Source organism: Somniosus microcephalus, unplaced genomic scaffold (assembly GCF_052327205.1).
Source record: "Somniosus microcephalus isolate GS21.2 unplaced genomic scaffold, FLI_Smic_1.0 unresolved_chr3, whole genome shotgun sequence".
NCBI classification, from domain to species: Eukaryota; Metazoa; Chordata; class Chondrichthyes; order Squaliformes; family Somniosidae; genus Somniosus; species Somniosus microcephalus.
This window is the reverse complement of record NW_028225181.1, coordinates 73,769,870-73,791,495: the sequence shown is the minus strand read 5'-3', so window position 1 is coordinate 73,791,495 and position 21,626 is coordinate 73,769,870.

Below are 21,626 nucleotides of genomic sequence, written 5' to 3'. Positions count from 1 at the left end.
AGCTGAAGCTACTTGAGAACCAGGTGAATCTACTTAGGAATCAGGTGAAAGAGCTGCAGGAAAAAGAAGAGAGCCATAGAGGAGAGATAACACCATTAGACCAGCAACCAGAGGCTAGAGATAAGACAAGACAGAGCCGGACGGAACAGCTGCACTCCCACACGGAACAAAAGCAACAGACACACAATACAAGGGGTGCCACACAGACCGACCAGCATACTGATTCGCAATCTTCCCCCACCACCGTGGAACCACAAGCGGGCTGCTCACAAGAGGTACGCACACACCAGACACCCCAGCCCAGCACACACACTATGAGTCCAAGCGAAAGCCACCAGACAGTAAACACAAACAAGGCTGACGTCGTAATACTCATAGACTCAAATGGGAAATTTCTATGGGAGAAAAAGCTATTCCCTAGAAGTAAAGTAGAAAAGATCTGGTGCCCAACAACAAACAGAGCCATGGGATGGCTGACCAAAGCCAGATTAGGCTCCCCCCAACGCATAATAATACACACGGGCACAAATGACCTAAAGACCCAACAGAAAGAAGTAGCAACATCGCTCAGAGCAATGATTAGGAAAGCAAGCAGTACATTTCCAAACACTAGAATCACTGTTTCCACAATATTGCCGAGAACAGACTTCAACAACAACACAATTCATGAGATAAATGCCAGCATAGCAAGAGACTGCGAATCAAACCACAACGTACACCTGGCCCAACACCCCACCCTCGATGAGGAATGTCTTTACGACCACATCCAAAGGCAAAGAATATCGATCTTTGCTAAAGCCCTGAAGGACGTCGCTTTTAACCGGGTCCATACCCAGACTCCAAGAGGACCCCCCCCGACCACCAGAGATCAGCGGGGTACATATCAGGAACACTACAAGGACCAAGAACACACCAACCGAGACCAGAGAGGATCCCCATGCAAAACAACAATATCAGACCTGCACCACTCCTGTCCCACAGGGGAATAGGACTGCTCCCAGCCAGACAGAGGGAGAGATGCACAGGACGTACGCAATACCTCAGACAGAAACAATCCATTAAGAGACAATAAGCAGATGTGCAGCAGCATCTACTTCTGCCTTATGGATCAAGGACTAATTAATAGAAAGAACTGTAACCAAATTGTATTAACTTTTGTAGACAACTGATGTGATCTTTTTTTTCCCACACTTAGACACGACAAACACGTACCACTCTTTAACCTATCACAGTAAAAGATCAAACTTAACATGAAATCCTTATATATTTCGACCTGGAATATCCAAGGTCTACGCTCTTCACTGCGAGAAGTGAAAAGTAGGACCCCAGAGTTCATAGATGAAACTAAAGACCTAGATATTATCATTTTACAGGAAACTTGGTATAAAGGAAAAGGACACACTGGCTGTCCCCAAGGGTACACTGAGCTGGTGGTCCCCTCCAATAAATTACCAAGTGTAACCCAAGGCAGAGACTCCGGAGGCATACTGATCTGGTTTAAAACAGAACTTAAGAATTACATCAAATTTATAAAAAAGGGCGAAAACCATATGTGGCTCAAACTTGAGAGGGAGATTATCTCAAACACCCAAGATGTTTACATTTGCGCACTTTATATCCCTCCAATCGATTCCCCGTACTTTAAAGAGGACACCTTCTCCAACATGGAGGGGGAAATTATCCAATACCAGGCCCAGGGGAACGTGTTGATCTGTGGGGACCTCAATTCAAGAACGGGCGAAGAACCAGACTTCACCAATAATCAGGGAAACAATTACGTTTTCGGGAATAACCACTTTGACATCCCTTCCCTTCCAAGACAAGCAGTCAAATACCAACGGAAAACAGCTACTACAGCTCTGTCGAAACCTGGGTCTGTACATTGTCAATGGTAGGTTCATAGGAGACCTCCTAGGAAGATCGACCTATTGCTCACCTCTTGGCTGCAGCACAGTAGACTATATGATTACAGACTTAGACCCATCCTCTTTCAGAGCATTCACAGTCAAACCACAAACAACACTGTCAGATCACAGTCAAATTACTATGTTCCTCAAAAAGACAGAAACAAACAACATAGAAACACAACCCAGTAAACTGTACAACACCAAAAAATCATACAGATGGGCCAAAAACGACACGGAAAAATACCAGAAAACAATTAGCAATGCATCAACTCAAGCTTTCTTAGACACCTTTCTGGATAACATATACACTCACAATAAAGAAGGCGTAAACCGGGCAGTTAGTAAACTAAACAATATTTTTGATAATTTGGCAACAAATGCAAACTTGAAAGCTCGCAAGAACAAACCCAAAACAAAAAACTATGAAAAATGGTTTGACCGAGATTGCCATAACATGAGGAAAAAACTTAGAAAAATATCAAACCAAAAACACAGACATCCAGAAAACGAGGAACTACGCCTTACTTATTGTCAGACACTAACACAATACAGAAACACACTCAGAACCAAAAAAGAGCAATATATTAAGAATACACTCAGCTCCATGGAGGAATCCATTGATTCCAATTGTTTCTGGGAAAACTTGAAAACACTACACAAAAAACAACACGACGATTTGGCCATTCAAAATGGGGACACATGGGTAAACCACTTTGAAAAATTATACCAGAAAAACACACTAAGACCAGAGCAACACCAAATATGCAAAAAACTGGAAAAGCTAGAAATGGCCATAAAAGATAACCAAAACCCGCTGGTAACAAAACACAGACACTCTCCAAAAAAAACACACACTCCAAAACAAAACGCACACTATCCAAAACAAAACTCACACTCCAATGCAAAACACACACTCCAAAACAAAACACTCACACTCTCCAAAGCAAAACACACACTCCAAAACAAAACACACTCTCTCCAGAAAAAAACACACACTCCAAAACAAAACACACACGCTCTCCAAATCAAAACACACACTCCAAAACAAAACACACACTCTAAAATAAACACACACACGCCAAAGCAAAACGCACACTCCAAAACAAAACACACACACTCTCCAAAACAAAACACACTCTCTCCAGAAAAAAACACACACTCCAAAACAAAACACACACGCTCTCCAAATCAAAACACACACTCCAAAACAAAACACACACTCTAAAATAAACACACACACGCCAAAGCAAAACGCACACTCCAAAACAAAACACACACACTCTCCAAAACAAAACACACACTCCAAAACGAAACACACACTCCAAAACAAAACACACACACTCTCCAAAAAAAAACACACACTCCAAAACTAAACCCTCACTCTGCAAAACAAAACACCCACACTCTCTAAGACAAAACACACGCTTCAAAAGAAAACACACGCACTCTCCAAAACAACACTCACCCTCCAAAACAAAACACACACTCCAAAACAAAACACACACACTCTCCAAAACAAAACACACACTCCAAAACAAAACACACACTCTCCAAAACAACACACACACTCAAAAGCAAAACACTCACACTCTCCAAAGCAAAACACACACTCCAAAACAAAACACACACGCTCTCCAAAACAATACACACACTCAAAGCAAAACACACACACTCTCCAAAACAAAGCACACACTCAAAAACAAAACACACACTCCAAAACAAAACACACACACACTCCAAAGCAAAACACACTCCAAAACAAAACACACACACTCTCCAAAACAGAACACACACCCCAAAACAAAACACACACACTCACCAGAACAAGACACACTCTACAAAACAAAACACACACAATCTCCAAAACGAAACACACTCTCCAAATCAAAACACACACTCCAAAACAAAACTCACACACTCTCCAAATAAAAACACACACTCCAAAACAAAACACACACACTCTCCAAAACAAAACACACGCTCCAAAACAAAACACACACACTCTCCAAAAAAAAACACACCAAAACAAAACACACACTCTGCAAAACAAAACACACACTCCAAAACAAAACACACACACTCTCTAAAACAAAACACACACTCCAAAACAAAGCACACACACTCTCCAAAAAAACACACTCCAAAACAAAGCACACACATTCTCCAAAACAAAACACACACTTCAAAACAAAACACACACTCCAAAACAAAACACACACACTCTCCAAAAAAAAGCACACACTCCAAAGCAAAGCACACACTCCAAAACAAAACACACACACACTCCAGAACAAAACACACACTCCAAAACAAAACACACACGCTCTCCAAAACAAAACACACACTCCAAAACAAAACACACACTCCAAAACAAAACACACACACTCTCCAAATAAAAACACACACTCCAAAACAAAACACTCACTCTCCAAAACAAAGCACACACTCCAAAACAAGAAACACACACTCTCCACAACAAAACACACACTCCAAAACAAAACACACACACTCTCCAATGCAAAACACACACCCCAAAACAAAACACACACACTCTCCAGCACAAAACACACACGCAATAACAAAACACACACACTCTCCAAAACAAAATACGCACTCCAAAACAAAACACACACTCCAAAACAAAACACAAACACTCTCCAAAACAAAACACACACTCCAAAACAAAACACACACACTCTCCAAAATAAAACACACACTCCAAAACAAAACACACACACTCTCCAAAAAAAACCACACGCTCCAGAACAAAACACACACACTCTCCAAAAAAAAGCTCCAAAACAAAACACACACTCTGCAAAACAAAACACACACTCCAAAACAAAACACACACACTCTTTAAAACAAAACACCCACTTCAGAACAAAACACACACACTCTCCAAAACAAAACTCACACTCCAAAACAAAACACACACTCCAAAACAAAACACACACACTCATCAAAACAAAAAAAATCTCCAAAACAAAACACACACACTCTCCAAAACAAAACACACACTCCAAAACAAAACGCTCACACTCTCCAAAGCAAAACACACATTCCAAAACAAAACACACATACTCTCCAGAACAGAACACACACTCCAAAACAAAACACACACACTCTCCAAAACAAAAAACACTCCAAAACAAAACACACACTCCAAAACAAAACACACACGCCAAAGCAAAACACACACTCCAAAACAAAACACACACACTGTCCAAAACAAAGCACAGACTCCAAAACAAAACACACACTCCAAAACAAAACACACACACACGCTCCAAAACAAAAAACACTCCAAAACAAAACACACACACTCTCCAAAACAAGACACACACTCCAAAACAAAACACACACACTCTCCAAAAAAAAGCACACACTCCAAAACAAAACACACACACTCTCCAAAAAAACCACACACTCCAAAACAAAACACACACTCCAAAACAAAATACACACTCTCCAAATCAAAACACACACTCCAAAACAAAACACCCACACTCTCCAAAACAAAGCACACACTCCAAAACAAAACACACACACTCTCCAATGCATAACACACACCCCAAAACAAAACACACACACTCTCCAGAACAAAACACACACTCCAAAACGAAACACACACTCTCTCCAAAACAAAACACACACTCCAAAACAAAACACACACTCTCCAGAAAAAAGCACACTCCAAAACAAAACACACACGCTCTCCAAAACAAAACACACACTCCAAAACAAAACACATACTCTTAAACAAAACACAGACACGCCAAAGCAAAACGCACACTCCAAAAGAAAACACACACACTCTCCAAAAAAAAACACACACTCCAAAACAAAACCCACACTCTGCAAAACAAAACACACAATCCAAAACAAAACACCCACACTCTCTAAAACAAAACACACGCTCCAAAAGAAAACACACGCACTCTCCAAAACAAAACTCACCCTCCAAAACAAAACACACACTCAAAATCAAATCACTCACACTCTCCAAAGCAAAACACACACTCCAAAACAAAACACACACACTCCAGAACAAAACACACACTCCAAAACAAAACAGACACTCTCCAAAAAAAAACACACACTCCAAACCAAAACACACACTCCAAAACAAAACACACACACTCTCCAAAACAAAACACACACTCCAAAACAAAACACACACTCCAAAACAAAACACACACACTCTCCAAAAAAAAACACACACTCCAAAACAAAACAAACACTCTCCAAAAAAAACACACACTCCAAAACAAAACGCACACTCTCCAAAACAAAACTCACACTCCAAAACAAAACACACACTCCAAAACAAAACACTCCCACTCTCCAAAGCAAAACACACACTCCAAAACAAAACACACACACTCTCCAGAACAAAGCACACACTCCAAAGCAAAACACAGACGCTCTCCAAAACAAAAGACACGCTCCAAAACAAAACACACACTCCAAAACAAAACACACACACTCCAAAGCAAAACACACACTCCAAAACAAAACACACACACTCTCCAAAAACAAAACACACACTCCATAACAAAACACACACTCCAAAACAAAACACACACACTCTCCAAAAAAATCCACACACTCCAAAACAAAACACACACTCTGCAAAACAAAACACACACTCCAAAACAAAACACACACGCTCTCTAAAACAAAACACACACTCCAAAAGAAAACACACACACTCTCCAAAACATAACTCACCCTCCAAAACAAAACACACACTCCAAAACAAAATACACACACTCTCCAAAACAAAAAAAACACTCCAAAACAAAACACACACACTCTCCAAAACAAAACACACACTCCAAAACAAAACACACACACTCTCCAAAACAAACCACACTCCAAAGCAAAACACTCACATTCTCCAAAGCAAAACACACACTCCAAAACAAAACAAACACACTCTCCAGAACAAAACACACACTCCAAAATAAAACACACACACTCTCCAAAAAAAAGCACACACTCCAAAACAAAACACGCACTCCAAAACAAAACACACACACTCTCCAAAAAAAAACACACACTCCAAAACAAAACACACACTCCAAAACAAAATACACACTCTCCAAATCAAAACACACACTCCAAAACAAAACACCCACACTCTCCAAAACAAAACACACACTCCAAAACAAAACACTCACATTCTCAAAAGCAAAACACACACTCCAAAACAAAACAGACACACTCTCCAAAAAAAAGCACACACTCCAAAACAAAACACACTCCAAAACAAAACACACACACTCTCCAAACTCACTGCCTGAAAGGGTTGTGGAGGCAGAAACCCTCACAAAATTTAAGAAGCATTTGGATGTGCAATTGAAATGCCATAGCATACAAGGCTACGGGCCAAATGCTGGAATATGGGATTAGATTAGACAGGGCTTGATGGCCGGCGCGGACACGATGGGCCGAAGGGCCTCTATCCGTGCTGTATTACTCTATGACTCTATGACTCTATGATTCTAAAGCACACACTCCAAAACAAAAAACACACACTCTCCAAAACAAAACACACACTCCAAAACTAAACACAAACACTCTCCAAAACAAAAGACACACTCCAAAACAAAACACACACACTCTCCAAAACAAAACACGCACTCCAAAACAAAACAAACACACTCTCCAAAACAAAACACACACTGCGAAACAAAACACACACTCCAAGCAAAACACACACAGTCTCCAAAATAAAACACACACTCCAAAACAAAACACTCACACTATCCAAAACAGAACACACACTCCAAAACAAAACACACACTCCAAATCAAAACACACACACTCTCCAAAAGAAAGCACACACTCCAAAACAAAACACAAACTCTGCAAAACGAAACTCTCGCTCCAAAACAAAACACACACTCCAAATCAAAACACTCACACTCTCCAAAGCAAAACACACACTCCAAAACAAAACACACACACTCCAGAACAAAACACACACTCCAAAAAACACACACACTCTCCAAAAAAAAACACACACTCCAAACCAAAACACACACTCCAAAACAAAACACACACACTCTCCAAAACAAAACACACACTCCAAAACAAAACACACACTCCAAAACAAAACACACACACTCTCCAAAAGAAAACACACACCAAAACAAAACACACACTCTCCAAAAAAAACACACATTCCAAAACAAAACGCACACTCTCCAAAACAAAACTCAAACTCCAAAACAAAACACACACTCCAAAACAAAACACTCCCACTCTCCAAAGCAAAACACACACTCCAAAACAAAACACACACACTCTCCAGAACAAAGCACACACTCCAAAGCAAAACACAGACGCTCTCCAAAACAAAAGACACACTCCAAAACAAAACACACACTCCAAAACAAAACACACACACTCCAAAGCAAAACACACACTCCAAAATAAAACACACACACTCTCCAAAAACAAAACACACACTCCAAAACAAAACACACACACTCTCTAAAGCAAAACACACACTCCAAAAGAAAACACACACACTCTCCAAAACATAACTCACCCTCCAAAACAAAACACACACTCCAAAACAAAATACACACACTCTCCAAAACAAAAAAAAACACTCCAAAACAAAACACACACACTCTCCAAAACAAAACACACACTCCAAAACAAAACACACACACTCTCCAAAACAAAACACACACTCCAAAGCAAAACACTCACATTCTCCAAAGCAAAACACACACTCCAAAACAAAACAAACACACTCTCCAGAACAAAACACACACTCCAAAACAAAACACACACACTCTCCAAAAAAAAGCACACACTCCAAAACAAAACACACACTCCAAAACAAAACACACACACTCTCCAAAAAAAAACACACACTCCAAAACAAAACACACACTCCAAAACAAAATACACACTCTCCAAATCAAAACACACACTCCAAAACAAAACACCCACACTCTCCAAAACAAAACACACAATCCAAAACAAAACACTCACATTCTCCAAAGCAAAACACGCACTCCAAAACAAAACAAACACACTCTCCAGAACAAGACACACACTCCAAAACAAAACACACACACTCTCCAAAAAAAAGCACACACTCCAAAACAAAACACACACTCCAAAACAAAACACACACACTCTCCAAACTCACTGCCTGAAAGGGTTGTGGAGGCAGCAACCCTCACAACATTTAAGAAGCATTTGGATGTGCACTTGAAATGCCATAGCATAAAAGGCTACGGGCCAACTGCTGGAATATGGGATTAGATTAGACAGGGCTTGATGGCCGGCGCGGACACGATGGGCCGAAGGGCCTCTAACCGTGCTGTATTACTCTATGACTCTATGACTCTATGACTCTAAAGCACACACTCCAAAACAAAAAACACACACTCTCCAAAACAAAACACACACTCCAAAACTAAACACAAACACTCTCCAAAACAAAAGACACACTCCAGAACAAAACACACACACTCTCCAAAACAAAACACGCACTCCAAAACAAAACAAACACACTCTCCAAAACAAAACACACACTGCGAAACAAAACACACACTCCAAGCAAAACACACACAGTCTCCAAAACAAAACAGACACTTCAAAACAAAACACTCACACTATCCAAAACAGAACACACACTCCAAATCAAAACACACACTCCAAAACAAAACACACACACTCTCCAAAACAAAACACACACTCCAAAACAAAAAAGCACACACTCTCCAAAACAAAACACACACTCCAAAACAAAACACACACACTCTCCAATGCAAAACACGCAACCCAAAACAAAACACACACACTCTCCAGAACAAAACACACACTCCAGAACAAAACACACACACTCTCCAAAACAATACACGCACGCCAAAACAAAGCACACACTCCAAAACAAAACACACGCACTCTCCAAAGCAAAACACACACTCCAAAACAAAACACACACACTCTCCAAAACAAAACACACGCTCCAAAACAAAACACACAAACTCTCCAAATAAAACACACTCCAAAACAAAACACACACTCTGCAATACAAAACACACACTCCAAAACAAAACACACACTCTCTCTAAAACATAACTCACACTCCAAAACAAAACACACACTCCAAAACAAAACACACACACTCTCCAAAACAAAAATAAACTCCAAAACAAAACACACACACTCTCCAAAACAAAACACACACTCCAAAACAAAACACACACCTTCTCCAAAACAAAACGCACACTCCAAAACAAAACACTCACACTCTCCAATGCAAAACACGCAACCCAAAACAAAACACACACACTCTCCAGAACAAAACACACACTCCAAAACAAAACACACACACTCTCCAAAACAAAGCACACACTCCAAAACAAAACACACGCACTCTCCAAAGCAAAACACACACTCCAAAACAAAACACACACACTCTCCATAACAAAACACACGCTCCAAAACAAAACACACAAACTCTCCAAATAAAACACACTCCAAAACAAAACACACACTCTGCAATACAAAACACACACTCCAAAACAAAACACACACTCTCTCTAAAACATAACTCACACTCCAAAACAAAACACTCACACTCTCCAAAACAAAACTCACACTCCAAAACAAAACACACACTCCAAAACAAAACACACACACTCTCCAAAACAAAAATAAACTCCAAAACAAAACACACACACTCTCCAAAACAAAACACACACTCCAAAACAAAACACACACCCTCTCCAAAACAAAACGCACACTCCAAAACAAAACACTCACACTCTCCAAAGCAAAACATACACTCCAAAACAAAACACACATACTCTCCAGAACATAACACACACTCCAAAACAAAACACACACTCTCCAAAACAAAACACGCGCTCCAAAACAAAACACACACTTCAAAACAAAACAAACACACGCCAAAGCAAAACACACACTCCAAAACAAAACACACACACTGTCCAAAACAAAACACAGACTCCAAAACAAAACACACACACTCTCCAAAATAAAACACACACTACAAAACAAAACACACACACTCTCCAAAAAAAAACACACGGTCCAAAACAAAACACACACACTCTCCAAAAAAAAACTCCAAAACAAAACACACACTCTGCAAAACAAAACACACACTCCAAAACAAAACACACACACTCTTTAAAACAAAACACCCACTTCAAAACAAAACACACACACTCTCCAAAACAAAACTCTCACTCCAAAACAAAACACACACTCCAAAACAAAACACACACACTCATCAAAACAAAAAAAATCTCCAAAACAAAACACACACACTCTCCAAAACAAAACACACACTCCAAAACAAAACGCTCACACTCTCCAAACAAAACACACACTCCAAAACAAAACACACACTCCAAAACAAAACACACACGCCAAAGCAAAACACACACTCCAAAACAAAACACACACACTGTCCAAAACAAAGCAGAGACTCCAAAACAAAACACACACTCCAAAACAAAACACACACACTCTCCAAAACAAAAAACACTCCAAAACAAAACACACACACTCTCCAAAACAAAACACACACTCCAAATCAAATCACACACACTCTCCAAAACAAAACACACACTCCAAAACAAAACACACACTCTCCAAAACAAAACTCACACTCCAAAACAAAACACACACTCCAAAAGAAAACACACACTCTCTCCAAAACAAAACACACACTCCAAAACAAAACACTCACACTCTCCAAAGCAAAACACACACTCCAAAACAAAACACAAACTCTCCAGAAAAAAACACACTCCAAAACAAAACACACACGCTCTCCAAAACAAAACACACACTCCAAAACAAAACACATACTCGAAAACAAAACACACACACGCCAAAGCAAAACGCACACTCCAAAAGAAAACACACACACTCTCCAAATAAAAACACACACTCCAAAACAAAACCCACACTCTGCAAAACAAAACACACACTCCAAAACAAAACACCCACACTCTCTAAAACAAAACACACGCTCCAAAGCAAAACACTCACACTCTCCAAAGCAAAACACACACTCCAGAACAAAACACACACGTTCTCCAGAACAACACACACACTCAAAGCAAAACACACACATTCTCCAAAACAAAGCACACACTCCAAAGCAAAACACACACTCCAAAACAAAACACACACACACTCCAAAGCAAAACACACTCCAAAACAAAACACACACACTCTCCAAAACAAAACACACACTCCAAAACAAAACATACACTCCAAAACAAAACGCACACACTCTCCAAAACAAATCACACACTCCAAAACAAAACATACACACTCTCCAAAACAAAACACACACTCCAAAACAAAACACACACACTCTCCAAAACAAAACACACACTCCAAAGCAAAACTCTCAGATTCTCCAAAGCAAAACACACACTCCAAAACAAAACAAACACACTCTCCAGAACAAAACACACACTCCAAAACAAAACACACACTCTCCAAAAAAAAGCACACACTCCAAAACAAAACACACACTCCAAAACAAAACACACACACTCTCCAAAAAAAACACACAATCCAAAACAAAACAAACACTCCAAAACAAAATACACACTCTCCAAATCAAAACACACACTCCAAAACAAAACACCCACACTCTCCAAAACAAAGCACACACTCCAAAACAAAAAACACACACTCTCCAAAACAAAACACACACTCCAAAGCAAAACACAGACGCTCTCCAAAACAAAAGACACACTCCAAAACAAAACACACACACTCTCCAGAACAAAGCACACACTCCAAAGCAAAACACAGACGCTCTCCAAAACAAAAGACACACTCCAAAACAAAACACACACTCCAAAACAAAACACACACACTCCAAAGCAAAACACACACTCCAAAATAAAACACACACACTCTCCAAAAACAAAACACACACTCCAAAACAAGACATACACTTCAAAACAAAACACACACACTCTCTAAAGCAAAACACACACTCCAAAAGAAAACACACTCACACTCCAAAACATAACTCACCCTCCAAAACAAAACACACACTCCAAAACAAAATACACACACTCTCCAAAACAAAAAAAAACACTCCAAAACAAAACACACACACTCTCCAAAACAAAACACACACTCCAAAACAAAACACACACACTCTCCAAAACAAAACACACACTCCAAAGCAAAACACTCACATTCTCCAAAGCAAAACACACACTCCAAAACAAAACAAACACACTCTCCAGAATAAAACACACACTCCAAAACAAAACACACACACTCTCCAAAAAAAAGCACACACTCCAAAACAAAACACACTCCAAAACAAAACACACACACTCTCCAAAAAAAAACACACACTCCAAAACAAAACACACACTCCAAAACAAAATACACACTCTCCAAATCAAAACACACACTCCAAAACAAAACACCCACACTCTCCAAAACAAAACACACACTCCAAAACAAAACACTCACATTCTCCAAAGCAAAACACGCACTCCAAAACAAAACAAACACACTCTCCAGAACAAGACACACACTCCAAAACAAAACACACACACTCTCCAAAAAAAAGCACACACTCCAAAACAAAACACACACTCCAAAACAAAACACACACACTCTCCAAACTCACTGCCTGAAAGGGTTGTGGAGGCAGCAACCCTCACAACATTTAAGAAGCATTTGGATGTGCACTTGAAATGCCATAGCATAAAAGGCTACGGGCCAACTGCTGGAATATGGGATTAGATTAGACAGGGCTTGAGGGCCGGCGCGGACACGATGGGCCGAAGGGCCTCTATCCGTGCTGTATTACTCTATGACTCTATGACTCTATGACTCTAAAGCACACACTCCAAAACAAAAAACACACACTCTCCAAAACAAAACACACACTCCAAAACTAAACACAAACACTCTCCAAAACAAAAGACACACTCTCCAAAAAAAAACACACACTCCAAACCAAAACACACACTCCAAAACAAAACACACACACTCTCCAAAACAAAACACACACTCCAAAACAAAACACACACTCCAAAACAAAACACACACACTCTCCAAAAAAAAACACACACCAAAACAAAACACACACTCTCCAAAAAAAACACACACTCCAAAACAAAACGCACACTCTCCAAAACAAAACTCACACTCCAAAACAAAACACACACTCCAAAACAAAACACTGCCACTCTCCAAAGCAAAACACACACTCCAAAACAAAACACACACACTCTCCAGAACAAAGCACACACTCCAAAGCAAAACACAGACGCTCTCCAAAACAAAAGACACACTCCAAAACAAAACACACACTCCAAAACAAAACACACACACTCCAAAGCAAAACACACACTCCAAAATAAAACACACACACTCTCCAAAAACAAAACACACACTCCAAAACAAAACACACACACTCTCTAAAGCAAAACACACACTCCAAAAGAAAACACACACACTCTCCAAAACATAACTCACCCTCCAAAACAAAACACACACTCCAAAACAAAATACACACACTCTCCAAAACAAAAAAAAACACTCCAAAACAAAACACACACACTCTCCAAAACAAAACACACACTCCAAAACAAAACACACACACTCTCCAAAACAAAACACACACTCCAAAGCAAAACACTCACATTCTCCAAAGCAAAACACACACTCCAAAACAAAACAAACACACTCTCCAGAACAAAACACACACTCCAAAACAAAACACACACACTCTCCAAAAAAAAGCACACACTCCAAAACAAAACACACACTCCAAAACAAAACACACACACTCTCCAAAAAAAAACACACACTCCAAAACAAAACACACACTCCAAAACAAAATACACACTCTCCAAATCAAAACACACACTCCAAAACAAAACACCCACACTCTCCAAAACAAAACACACAATCCAAAACAAAACACTCACATTCTCCAAAGCAAAACACGCACTCCAAAACAAAACAAACACACTCTCCAGAACAAGACACACACTCCAAAACAAAACACACACACTCTCCAAAAAAAAGCACACACTCCAAAACAAAACACACACTCCAAAACAAAACACACACACTCTCCAAACTCACTGCCTGAAAGGGTTGTGGAGGCAGCAACCCTCACAACATTTAAGAAGCATTTGGATGTGCACTTGAAATGCCATAGCATAAAAGGCTACGGGCCAACTGCTGGAATATGGGATTAGATTAGACAGGGCTTGATGGCCGGCGCGGACACGATGGGCCGAAGGGCCTCTATCCGTGCTGTATTACTCTATGACTCTATGACTCTATGACTCTAAAGCACACACTCCAAAACAAAAAACACACACTCTCCAAAACAAAACACACACTCCAAAACTAAACACAAACACTCTCCAAAACAAAAGACACACTCCAGAACAAAACACACACACTCTCCAAAACAAAACACGCACTCCAAAACAAAACAAACACACTCTCCAAAACAAAACACACACTGCGAAACAAAACACACACTCCAAGCAAAACACACACAGTCTCCAAAACAAAACAGACACTCCAAAACAAAACACTCACACTATCCAAAACAGAACACACACTCCAAATCAAAACACACACTCCAAAACAAAACACACACACTCTCCAAAACAAAACACACACTCCAAAACAAAAAAGCACACACTCTCCAAAACAAAACACACACTCCAAAACAAAACACACACACTCTCCAATGCAAAACACGCAACCCAAAACAAAACACACACACTCTCCAGAACAAAACACACACTCCAGAACAAAACACACACACTCTCCAAAACAATACACGCACGCCAAAACAAAGCACACACTCCAAAACAAAACACACGCACTCTCCAAAGCAAAACACACACTCCAAAACAAAACACACACTGCGAAACAAAACACACACTCCAAGCAAAACACACACAGTCTCCAAAACAAAACAGACACTCCAAAACAAAACACTCACACTATCCAAAACAGAACACACACTCCAAATCAAAACACACACTCCAAAACAAAACACACACACTCTCCAAAACAAAACACACACTCCAAAACAAAAAAGCACACACTCTCCAAAACAAAACACACACTCCAAAACAAAACACACACACTCTCCAATGCAAAACACGCAACCCAAAACAAAACACACACACTCTCCAGAACAAAACACACACTCCAGAACAAAACACACACACTCTCCAAAACAATACACGCACGCCAAAACAAAGCACACACTCCAAAACAAAACACACGCACTCTCCAAAGCAAAACACACACTCCAAAACAAAACACACACACTCTCCAAAACAAAACACACGCTCCAAAACAAAACACACAAACTCTCCAAATAAAACACACTCCAAAACAAAACACACACTCTGCAATACAAAACACACACTCCAAAACAAAACACACACTCTCTCTAAAACATAACTCACACTCCAAAACAAAACACACACTCCAAAACAAAACACACACACTCTCCAAAACAAAAATAAACTCCAAAACAAAACACACACACTCTCCAAAACAAAACACACACTCCAAAACAAAACACACACCCTCTCCAAAACAAAACGCACACTCCAAAACAAAACACTCACACTCTCCAATGCAAAACACGCAACCCAAAACAAAACACACACACTCTCCAGAACAAAACACACACTCCAAAACAAAACACACACACTCTCCAAAACAAAGCACACACTCCAAAACAAAACACACGCACTCTCCAAAGCAAAACACACACTCCAAAACAAAACACACACACTCTCCATAACAAAACACACGCTCCAAAACAAAACACACAAACTCTCCAAATAAAACACACTCCAAAACAAAACACACACTCTGCAATACAAAACACACACTCCAAAACAAAACACACACTCTCTCTAAAACATAACTCACACTCCAAAACAAAACACTCACATTCTCCAAAACAAAACTCACACTCCAAAACAAAACACACACTCCAAAACAAAACACACACACTCTCCAAAACAAAAATAAACTCCAAAACAAAACACACACACTCTCCAAAACAAAACACACACTCCAAAACAAAACACACACCCTCTCCAAAACAAAACGCACACTCCAAAACAAAACACTCACACTCTCCAAAGCAAAACATACACTCCAAAACAAAACACACATACTCTCCAGAACATAACACACACTCCAAAACAAAACACACACTCTCCAAAACAAAACACGCGCTCCAAAACAAAACACACACTTCAAAACAAAACAAACACACGCCAAAGCAAAACACACACTCCAAAACAAAACACACACACTGTCCAAAACAAAACACAGACTCCAAAACAAAACACACACTCCAAAACAAAACACACACACACTCCAAGGTTAGGGAGGGCATCACGAGGGAAATTAGAGAAGCGTGCAATAAGAGCACAGCTGTCATCAGAGGTGACTTTAACTTACATATAGATTGGACTAGCCTAATCAGTAAAAATAATGAGGAGGAGGAATTCCTTGAGTGTTTGAGGGATGGTTATCTGGATCAATATGTCGAGGAACCAACTCGGGAACAGGCTATATTGGACTGGGTACTGTGCAATGAGAAGGGACTAATCAGTAATCTTGTTGTACGGGGACCCTTGGGTCAGAGCGATCATAACATGATCGATTTCTCACTCGAAATGGAGAGCGAAGAAATTGACTCAGAGACTAAGGTCCTGAATTTAAACAAGGGGAATTATGATGCCATGAGACGGGAACTGAGTAGGTCTGATTGGACAACGTTCCTGGGAGGACTGGAGGTAGATAAACAATGGCAAACATTTAAAGATAGAATGACAAAATTGCAAAAATTGTTTATACCAATCTGGCATAAAAGGAAATCTAAAAAGGTGACTCAACCGTGGATAACAGGGGAAATTAGAGACAGCATAAAATCCAAAGATAGGGCGTATAAAATAGCCAAAAAAAGCGCCAGAGCGGAAGATTGGGAACAGTTTAAGATAGAGCAAAGGAGGGCAAAGGGCATAATCAAGAGGGGCAAAATAGCTTACGAAAACAAGCTGGCGGAAAATATAAAAACTAACTCCAAAAGCTTTTATAAGTATATCAAAAGGAAAAGACTGGTGAAAACCAAAGTTGGTCCATTGCAGTCAGATACGGGGGAATATATAATGGGAAATAAGGAAATGGCAGATCAACTAAATGCATACTTTGGGTCAGTCTTTACGAAGGAAGACACAAAAAACCTCCCTGGGATATCGGGAAAAATAGGGACATTGGCAAAGGAGGAACTGACGCAAATCAATATCTCTAAGGATATGGTGTTAAGGAAGCTAAAGGGATTGAAGGTGGACAAATCCCCAGGGCCTGATAACATGCATCCTAGGGTACTGAAGGAGGTGGCCCTAGAGATAGCGGATGCACTAAGGATGATTTTTCAGAATTCATTAGACTCGGGAACAGTGCCGATGGATTGGAGGGTAGCTAACGTTACCCCACTATTCAAAAAGGGGGGTAGGGAAAAAGCAGGTAATTACAGACCTGTAAGCCTTACATCAGTTGTGGGCAAAATGCTGGAGTCCATCATTAAGGATGAAATAGCGGAGCACTTAACAAATGGGGACAGGGTAGGACAGAGTCAACATGGATTTACAAAGGGTAAATCGTGCTTGACTAATCTATTGGAATTTTTTGAGGGAGTAACTGGTAGAATAGATGGGGGAGAGCCAGTAGATGTGGTGTACCTGGACTTCCAAAAGGCCTTCGATAAGGTCCCACATAAAAGATTAGCATGGAAAATTGAGGCTCATGGGATAAAGGGGAAAGTTTTGGCGTGGATAGGGAACTGGCTGTCAGATAGAAAACAGAGAGTTGGAATAAACGGCTCATTTTCTGAATGGCAGGCAGTAACAAGTGGGGTACCACAGGGATCTGTCCTGGGCCCCCAGCTGTTCACAATTTACATTAATGACCTGGATCAGGGAGTCGGATGCAGCATTTCCAAATTTGCAGACGACACTAAACTAGGAGGGGGGGTGGGCTCAGAGGAAGAGACCAGGAAGCTCCAGAGCGATTTGGACAGACTGGGCGATTGGGCGGATAAATGGCAGATGCACTATAATGTGGACAAGTGCGAAGTTATCCACCTTGGGTGCAGGAACGGGAGGGCAAATTATTATTTAAATGGCAATAGATTGGGAGAGGGGGAAGTACAGAGAGACCTGGGTGTTCTTGTACACCAGTCACTGAAGGCGAGCATGCAGGTGCAACAGGCGGTCAAGAAGGCAAACGGTATGCTGGCCTTCATAGCAAAAGGGTTAGAATACAGGAACAGGGATACCTTGCTGCAGCTGTACAGGGCACTGGTGAGACCACACCTCGAGTACTGTGTACAGTTTTGGTCGCCTCATCTGAGGAAGGATGTTCTTGCCATGGAGGGGGTGCAGCGGCGATTCACCAGGCTGATACCAGGAATGGCGGGAATGACCTATGAGGAGAGACTATGTAGTTTAGGGATGTACACACTGGAGTTTAGAAGATTGAGAGGGGACCTCATAGAAGTGTATAAAATTCTGAAATGTCTAGACAGACTGGATGCAGAAGGAATGTTTCCCTTGGCGGGTGAGAACAGAACTAGAGGACATAATTTAAGGATAAGGGCTAAACCATTTAGGACAGAGATGAGGGGGAATTTCTTCACTCAGAGAGTGGTGAACCTGTGGAACTCATTGCCACAGAGGGCAGTGTATGCCAGCTCATTAAATATATTTAAGAGGGAATTAGATATATTTCTACGGGCAAAAGGGGTTAAGGGTTACGGAGAGAAGGCGGGGACGGGATACTGAATTAAAGGATCAGCCATGATCTCATTAAATGGCGGAGCAGGCACGAAGGGCCGAATGGCCTACTCCTGCTCCTATCTTCTATGTATCTATGTATCTATGTAAAACACACACACTCTCCAATGCAAAACACACACCCCAAAACAAAACACACACACTCTCCAGCACAAAACACACACGCAATAACAAAACACACACACTCTACAAAACAAAACACGCACTCCAAAACAAAACACACACTCCAAAACATAACACACACACTCTCCAAAACAAAACACACACTCCAAAACAAAACACACACACTCTCCAAAATAAAACACACACTACAAAACAAAACACACACACTCTCCAAAAAAAAACACACGCTCCAAAACAAAACACACACACTCTCCAAAAAAAAACTCCAAAACAAAACACACACTCTGCAAAACAAAACACACACTCCAAAACAAAACACACACACTCTTTAAAACAAAACACCCACTTCAAAACAAAACACACACACTCTCCAAAACAAAACTCTCACTCCAAAACAAAACACACACTCCAAAACAAAACACACACACTCATCAAAACAAAAAAAATCTCCAAAACAAAACACACACACTCTCCAAAACAAAACACACACTCCAAAACAAAACGCTCACACTCTCCAAACAAAACACACACTCCAAAACAAAACACACACTCCAAAACAAAACACACACGCCAAAGCAAAACACACACTCCAAAACAAAACACACACACTGTCCAAAACAAAGCAGAGACTCCAAAACAAAACACACACTCCAAAACAAAACACACACACTCTCCAAAACAAAAAACACTCCAAAACAAAACACACACACTCTCCAAAACAAAACACACACTCCAAATCAAATCACACACACTCTCCAAAACAAAACACACACTCCAAAACAAAACACACACTCTCCAAAACAAAACTCACACTCCAAAACAAAACACACACTCCAAAAGAAAACACACACTCTCTCCAAAACAAAACACACACTCCAAAACAAAACACTCACACTCTCCAAAGCAAAACACACACTCCAAAACAAAACACAAACTCTCCAGAAAAAAACACACTCCAAAACAAAACACACACGCTCTCCAAAACAAAACACACACTCCAAAACAAAACACATACTCGAAAACAAAACACACACACGCCAAAGCAAAACGCACACTCCAAAAGAAAACACACACACTCTCCAAATAAAAACACACACTCCAAAACAAAACCCACACTCTGCAAAACAAAACACACACTCCAAAACAAAACACCCACACTCTCTAAAACAAAACACACGCTCCAAAGCAAAACACTCACACTCTCCAAAGCAAAACACACACTCCAGAACAAAACACACACGTTCTCCAGAACAACACACACACTCAAAGCAAAACACACACATTCTCCAAAACAAAGCACACACTCCAAAGCAAAACACACACTCCAAAACAAAACACACACACACTCCAAAGCAAAACACACTCCAAAACAAAACACACACACTCTCCAAAACAAAACACACACTCCAAAACAAAACATACACTCCAAAACAAAACGCACACACTCTCCAAAACAAATCACACACTCCAAAACAAAACATACACACTCTCCAAAACAAAACACACACTCCAAAACAAAACACACACACTCTCCAAAACAAAACACACACTCCAAAGCAAAACTCTCAGATTCTCCAAAGCAAAACACACACTCCAAAACAAAACAAACACACTCTCCAGAACAAAACACACACTCCAAAACAAAACACACACTCTCCAAAAAAAAGCACACACTCCA